Raw genomic sequence first — 8,883 nt, forward strand, 5'->3', positions numbered from 1 at the left:
TTCACGATCCGATACCTCCGGTACTTTCGATCGATCCGTTAATTTCCTCGGCAAATGGAAACGCACAGCGTTCGAGAACCTTCTTTCAACTCGGCTTGAGATTCTTTCTTGAAGGACATGATCCTAATACCGCGATTGTTGAGAAAACAGAGACGACAGCTAGTAGAAGTCTCGATGGTGTTGCGAGGATAGATGGGATACGTGGTAACGAAGAGGAGACTATACTCTCGAGAAAGATTTATGCGGGTTGAAAAGGTCCTCAAGCCAGCAGCGGCTTTCCCGGCAGGGGGTTTCCCGCATTGTTGCTAATTGCACCGTTTCTGCGGTGAAAACGTCGCCCTGGTGGTCTATTATTCGGCGAGACTGTAAGGAGATTCAGCGAGCGTTAACGACGAACCACCAAGCTGCCACCTACGAGACACTATCCAGCCACCATTCTCGAAGGTCACCCTGTAAACACATCACAAAGGAGCTTCTTTCCTATAACTGGCGTGGAATTCGTTTTTGCGGGGAGAGGGAAAGTGAAAACAGTCGGAGCAGCAACGAAAACACGTCATTGTTTGGTCCGTGGCGTGTTTTGGCACTTTTATGAACTGCTGAGAAATAATACGTTTGCCTACAATTTATCCTAAAAGTTACCTGCGCGGTACGCCACTGTCGAAATAATTTCTGGATGAAAATGTTTCTAAATGAAACGAACGCCAGCGTGAGAGAAGACGACGTTAAACGTCGAACGATCGAAAATTACGATCTTTTTCACGGTGATCTGAAAGTTTACGCTGGCTGGCAAACACAGGAAAAGGAAAAGAACGGATCGAAACGATTCATTGTTCGATTCGCGGTGTGCGTTTCTGGTTGGCCCGCGACCTCCGTTCACGAAGGCCACCGAGGCTACATTTAAGTGCAATCAATGCAGACGGCTGGCAAAAAAAAGTTGCTGGAACGCAGGATGCGTCGAGCGCAATCGCAGTTCCGAATCAGACCAGTGGGGTTGCACCGATCGCCGGAGTTTTATTAACGCGTCCCGAATTGAAATGACCGAATGGAGGAGAGACCGACAAAAAGAAGCTATTGCAACACGAACAATGGAGAGACAGAGGAAGGTGTGCGTTGACACCGCGCAGGTGGAGGCCACCAGTATCCGATGATCGACCATTCGAAACTTTCTATTCATATATTCATTACAGAAACATTCCAAATTCACCCAGGATGCTTCCTACAAACTGAGAAAATTTGAAACGAAGGCAAAGTATGTACGTCGTATGCAGCCTGATTATTAAAACGAGGATACGTACCGCGGCGAGGATTCGCGACGAGGGTTCCTCGACAAAAGAAACCGTTAAAACATCGTCACGCAGCTCACGGACTCATCGGTTAGTCAGAAGTCGGAGGATTCCCACGTGGGACGCTCGTCGAAGGATGCGGGCCAAAAATATGCAAATTTATATTCGTATCCCGGGACACGATTCCTCATCCTGCCTGACTGGCTGCCTAGTTTACTCACTTGCACGAACCCTGACAATCAACTCTCCCTCTCTCTCTTTCCCTTTTCAATCATTACCATACGTGACCATAAACGAAACCTGTCTCCTCTATTTCCCCGGTAACAATGGAACAATCACGATAAAGCACAAAAGGGGAACTCCTATGCGTCTCTACGTGGACATACATATGCATCTTCTTGGGGGACAACAACTTTCCTTCGATTCCCTTTCACGTGCCCCGTTATCCATCCTTCCTTCCTTCGTTCGACCACGCGAAAGAAGCGAAACTTGGTTGCCAACGGTCCTGCGACAGGATACCGGTTCATCCTGTATCCCGAACCGGGACGATTTGTCCTGCCGCCGGGACACGTGAAGTGTCCTTTTGTTTAGCGGAGATTAGGTCCGTGAAACTGACTCCCGAAAGAGCGGATCTAACGGTCACGAGACGAACTTCCTAGATGATCGTTTTCTTTTATATCAATCTCTTTCTTTTTTTTTTTTTTTTCCCCCGTCTTCTTTTCGTTAACGGTCAAAGGAACAGGGACCAGTCAGAGGCTGGAAAAATACGTTGAGCGGTATTCTCGACGAATGTCGGACGGAGGAAAGCTTCTTCCTGTTCTCGTGTCGTCGCATCTGTTGGACTTTTGCATCCAGTGGATGATGTGCGACTGATATGTGAAAAATATATCTACGTATATTTACTTGGTGGAAAAGATATAAGTGTAATGAGGTTGTAAATTGGAGAATTGATATATATATATATATATATATATATATATATATATATGTGTGTGTGTAATCGCACGTATCTTATGAAAATATCTTGAATCCTGGATTCCATCAAGAATTAAAATCGTTTTTACATTGATATATTTAATTTCCTTGTTTATCATGGTCTAAAAGTTACGATGTTTGACTCAGTTTTAAAAAAAATTCCATTAAATTTCTTTGACCCTTACAATTTCAAAGTTGTGATTAGACTGCAGATATTTGTGCAAATTCATATTTTTACGAATATCTTTGGAAGAATAGTTTTTTTCATTTTTACGTATAATATCTATATGTTATTATTGTTTTATTATTATATGAATTTTGTGCAGTTTTGCATCTTTAAACTTCTTATAAAGAAAGTAAAACTCTGTATATCTATCTAGATACAGTGTATTGCTTTAATTCTTCATTTCTTCACATTGTATTTCCCTCTCTTTTCTTTTTTACAACATTTATTATAACTATATTTTAATACTTAACGTTAGATAATATATTTCAATAATCATTGCAATCTAATTTAATATTAACTCTTCGATTTTATCTTAATTTAATCTACCATTATTTTAATGTTAAGTATTGTGATATCGATGTGTTCCAGGCTAGAAATTCAATTAGAAATTTTCTGTATCCCCCGTTCTTTAATCTGAGTAATCCCTCAAGTAAATGACTCAAGGGCCATTAGGCCCCCTGTAAATCTCAGTTTCGACTGCGAGGAGGAGTTTTTCCGCACAATAGCAATTGCCATGTCTTAAACACATGGGTACCAGAAATGGAGGCAACCGAATGGTTTCCAGAAGGTGATGGGACCATTTCCCAGACCTGCCAACCGAATCACCCTCGTGAAGTGATAACGAGAAATTTTAAAAACCTTCCCCTGCTTGGTCTTGACATATCTCTCGCTTCACGACTTGTCAGAGTCCTGTAGAAAGGGCAGATCAAGATTTTCTTATATAAGAAGACTATGAAATCAAAGTTTTGCGACTAATTCGGAGAAAAAGTGACAATTAAAAGTATCAATTCAGTGGCCAAGTATAGTCAAGCAACTCAGTAATTCTGTAGACAAGTTGAGTCACTCAATCGAACTCGGTCATCGGTACAGAATTAGCTGTCTGAATCGAACAGAAGGTACCAGATCTAACGTGTAACAAAGTCAGTATTAATTCAAATCGGAGTTATTCATTTCCGACATCAGTGATGCTTCGATACCAAGTGACATAAGCAAGATCACATCCAGTGGTCCTGACATCAGGTGTTCTCAACACTTGATAATCTTTAATCTTTTGCGCTGAAATGACGTGCCGCGCAAGTCGAGAATTTTTTTGTTCCAAAATTGTAATATTTCCTCAGTTTTAAGCATATTTAAGTATGATTAAGTAGGCAAAACAAATAATAAATTTATTACTTCTCAATAATTTCTACCCAGTGATAAAGCGATTGTTTACGGTTTGGTCACTCGTTATGGTCCGCAATCAGTTGCCAGCGCAAGTGATTAATAACACATCTATATTTCAATAATTTTGGATTGTATAGAACAGAAGAGAAAACAGCTGAGTTAAACAAGAAACAAATTTAAATTGACACCGTAACGATCCTGGTGGCTAGAAGCCTCCAGTTTCTTATCTTCCATTATATATCCCAAATTAGCGTCTCGAAACCTTTCAAACATAAACTTTAACACCTGACTGATAATACACAACGACACCATATTTCTTCCACCGACGATACCTAAACAACTGTCGTTATCTTCCCTAATTTTGTCGTTGTCTTCTTTCAACAACGTCTAAGGAAGATCCCCCTTTTAAAATTTATCCCATCGCTGAGATAGACACACACACACACACACCGTATATCTTTGACCTGCCTACGCAACTACCTACAACCTAAGCCGTTCACAAACGTGTTCTCACGACGAATTCGCTCGTTCGCTGACAACGATGCAGGTGTTGAAAGCCTAGAAATTCTTAGCGAATGCTTCCGGTGATCGCGGAAAAAGTACGTTACAGCCGGAACACCGCATCCCCGCCCCCTCAGTTTTCCTCGATCTCGACGATCCCAGCGATCCGAACCCACCCCACACACACCTACAACTTTCAACGGGCCTCACCCGATTTTTACGCAATTCCATTGAGCGTCCCTGCGGGTCATATTGTTGCATCGATGCACCGAATCGAGAGCTCGGGTCTATTCTCCTCCTACCTGACCCGAAGATAATCCCATCCTGGGAGCATGGGGGCATTATCCCGTGGAACCTGGTCCCCCCATGAACTCGAAAATACCCTTACTATAGGGGTTTCACGATGAACGCTCACCCATCACGACCGTCCGACGCATCGTTGCCCGAGATTTTTCTCTTTTATCCGTCTCCTCTGTCGAGCATCATTGTCACGAATACGGCGAATCTCGTTGCGGTGACGTTTGTCACCCCCTATTTTTCTCGCGACAACGGGGAACCAGGAGGGAAAAGATGGTGCGTTTCTCTTTGGAATTTTCGGAATATGGGGTAGCCGGGGCACGAATGGTGGCGCGACAGGCGGCTGTTTGGAATTAAAAACGAACGTACACAGGGGCCCCCAGGTAACGAATTTCCGAGCAACCTGAGAAAACAGTCTCTGGCTAGGAAGGTTCAGGCCGGTATTTTCTATGTACATGGCGTGGCTGATTAATACGCGGTCGAGATTCCGGATCAGTGACGTGGGCGAGTAAGATCTTTGGTCCGCATGGGTCTTTCCATGTTTGGTCTCGATCGTTCCCCTCTCGCTCTCGATGTCACGAGAACTGAGGAGAGCGAAGGCTAGAGCTCTGTGCACCGTTGTCAATCTTCATTAATTAAAGCAAGGTCAAGACCGGGCCCGGGTCTGGTTTCCTGTAGACTTTAGAATCTAATCTATGATCTGGCCCGGTTCTCTCCCGCTAGTTTCATTCTGTTTTTGTTTCCTTTTTTTTTTTCTTTTCACGTCTATCGGACGAATCAGACCTGTTACAGTGTGACGATAACCGAGAAGTATTTACTTGTTACGTCGTTAAAATATGGAGCGATTCACAGTCTAGTTCGTAAATAAATACTGTATACGAGATACGACGTGATTTATCGTTAAAAATCAACATCGTCCTCGTGCACTAATAAAAAAAGTTTGAGATTTCTATCGCGTATTTTGTCTCGAAAGATTGGACTCGAATAATAAAAATTTTAAATATAGAGAAAATTTTAATTACAGAGATTTCTACAATTATAATCAATTTAATCAATGAAGTGAAATGTAACGAAAACATCTTAGCAGAAAATTTTATGCAGGCTTGCGCAGTAGAAATTTCACTTCTGCTTAAATCACGTATCGAAGAAAGAGATACAATTTAAAAAACGCGATTTTCAAGTTCAAAGCGCTACAAGGACAGTTCTTGGCCAATTATGAAACAATTCATAATTTGGCCGGTAAAAAAAAGAATTCACGTGACACTAAGCTGTATTTCATTAACCTCTTGCGCTAGAACGACCTGCCACGCACGTCGAGAATTTTTCGTCCCAAAATTGCTCTATATTTCCTCAGTTTTAAGTATATTTAAGTATAACCCAGGCAAAACTAAAAAAATAAATTTATTACTTCTCAATAATTTCTATCCAGTGATATCATACCGACGAGTTCAAAAAGAAAACGACGAATTGTATACGGTTCGGTCACTCGTTATGGTCCGCAATCGGTTGCCAGCGCAAGCGGTTAATAGCTCTTACATCATTGTAAATAAATTAGTGACAAAAACAGAATACGGATTGATACGATATCTGATTTGATTGAAAATCAATTTTTTCGCTTGTCCTGAAAAACGTAGTTTCTCGAGTCGTGTCACTTGAAAGATGGGGGGGAAAATGAAAGTGCGTGATCTACAGTGTGTTACTTTCGAGTCAATTCTCAAATCACGTCGCGGAAGCGGCTGCGTCGATTCATCGGCGAAACGAAATTCATAATATCGACCGTAAATCTGATTGACAGTCGTCGAACAAGACGGACATTTGTTGGTGGTAGAGATCATGTTCCGAGAATTTATTAGCCTCTCACCAGCGATCGTTGGAAGAAGGTACGTGTTACAAAATTTGCACGTCTCCGGTCGAATTTTGCGAGTTCCGTAAACATTTCACGATCGTCCTTTGGATCTTCCTCACGTCCTTAAGAATTTAGGAAACTAGAAGCATTTGAAACATTTTTCGAATGTCTACTGTTCGTAAAAACCTCCAGGGAGATCCGATATCGCGATAAACCCATGGATTATTTTCAGTACGTCGAATGACAGCTATGAAATCTTTGGTCGAAGCTCGAGCTGCGAACGTGAGGTCTTTTCGAGCGTGGATTATTTTGTTATTACTATTATTATTTTTTTCTAATGGATCATTAAATTGATGGTATAATTACAACAACTGTTAGAGATAATTAATTATATAAAACGGGGTCCCCCCATCGATTTCGATGATTTTTGGATCGAAATTAACATTTTGAACTTTTCGCTAATCGTCTTAATTTCTGAGATATTCGCGAAAAAAAACTGTTGCTATTACTACATTGCATTTCATCTTCACAACTGTGGCAACATATCAGCATGGTACAACTACGCATCTATAAACTGTATCTATAAACACATCACTCGAGTTTAGTATCTTCCGGATTAAATACTATTAATTCAAACTTAATTATCAACACACTACGAACAAATAAGTTAAGTTTGGATCTCCTAGTGTGGTAGCAGTTTTTTCGAAGAAACCAAGGCTGAACGATGGTTACGTGCGTGTTACTTAAATTTCATGACACATACTCAAAAGTCATCGAAATAGATGAGAAGAACTATCTTCTATATAATTACTCGATTAGATAAGATATTTACAACCATATTTAGTAAATGACATTTCAACAAGCCAATTGAAATCGATTTGTTGATCGAACAAATGCAGCCAATTTCAGCCGCTTAGGTTTTCGTTCAAGATCTCGTCGAAAGAGAAAACTGCGATATTTATAAACAGCAACAGTCACTTGAGAGGACCGGTGTCAGCTCGAGCGGCGACCATCGTCTTCCATCGTCACCAACAACAAAAACAGAAAGAAAAATCGTGGGAAACTCACCAACAATGACTCGCGCCCGTTCGCCGGTATTCACTTTGACACATACGGGCCTCCTCGATGACTGAAGCGGCGAGGAGAATCCTTGGAGGAGAAAACTGAAGGCACTCTGAATCGCGGAATCTCTGAACGTTGGTAATAAACAATCGCCTATGCGGCACACCGCATATCCGGCCAGATAGCAGACGGCAAACACTGGGACAGAAGAGGTTTGAGGCACCACGTGGCTGGTTTGGGTACACGCCGAGAGTTTCGGATCGTCCGGATCGTCGAGATGTCCAGGCCGAGGCTGCGGCTCGCTTCGCGTGCTCTTCAACTTTTTTCACGACGTTCTCGTTCTCTGGTAACGGCAATTTCACGCTCTCGTCGAAACACGTGCGCGTACGAGGCGGCGAACGGAGGAGGCAACGGAGGTGAGAAGAGGAACGTGCAGCGACGATCGGACGGCGAATAAAAAGGACAGCGAACGATGACAAGTGGCGGACAGAGGAGGGAAGATACTCGGGGGCTGGGGGGAGGAAGGGAGAAGAAAAAGAAGGAGGAAAAGGAGAAAAAGAAGGAGGGAGGAGAAGAAGAAGAAGAAGAGAAACGCAACGTTGTGAGTCACGAAAAGTCCAAGTCTGAATCGAACCGCCAGTTTCCAAGGATGCTCGGTTCGAACTGAGAGCACCAAGAGGTTCCTCGCGAGTCCCTGCCTCGGGTGTGGGTTTTCGGTTCGTTTTTCCCGTTTTTTCCCTCTGTCTCTGTCTTCCTCCGATCTCGATCTCTCGATCTCTTTCTCCTTCTTTCTTTCTACGTGGGCACTCGTGGCGTCCTCCACTCTCTCAATATCGCTCTCGCTTCTTCCTGTAGCGTTTATCCTTGTCCCGCTTGAGCGCACCTCTCAGGGCCGACGATGGTGCGGCGTCCGTGGGCCCCCAGGGCCCCTGGGAGGCGGTCGCCGCTGCCGGCAGAGTGGGGAGACCCCTAACCTAACTTAACCCGAGCCAAACAGCCCCCACCACCTCACACCCTCAACCCTTATCCCTTCCACCTAATCGAGACGTGTCTCTTCTACCTCGATCCCTCTCTTTCTCATCTTCACTCTCTTTCTCTCTCTCTCTCTCTCTCTCTCTCTCTCTTCTCTCCGTTCTTCTCTTCACCGTCTCTTCTTCTCTCTTCAAACTTACTTTAGATCCCAACGAAGGAACCGAGGCGTTTCTACGTGTGTCGCGTGTACCGATCGCGATCGTGTCTCGGTTCGCCGATGCAGCTGCGACAGGAATATCTCGATCGTCCTTTTTCCTTTGTTCCTCTCTCTCTCTCTCTCTCTCTCTCTCTCTCTCTGTCTCTTCTCGGCTCGATGAATCATTTATTAGGCGAGATATTTTTCGTGACCTGGATGCGTCGACGCCATCGAACGTGGTAATTACGTGGTAATTAATAGAAACGCGCGATTAAAATGCAGTGGTTGCGGAAACGATTACTTCTCAACCAACTCCCGGACAGTGGGTGGTGATCGATCAGGTTCGTCGAATCTATTTACA

The sequence above is a fragment of the Frieseomelitta varia genome, unplaced genomic scaffold (assembly GCF_011392965.1).
Source record: "Frieseomelitta varia isolate USP_RPSP 00005682 unplaced genomic scaffold, Fvar_1.2 scaffold_302, whole genome shotgun sequence".
NCBI classification, from domain to species: Eukaryota; Metazoa; Arthropoda; class Insecta; order Hymenoptera; family Apidae; genus Frieseomelitta; species Frieseomelitta varia.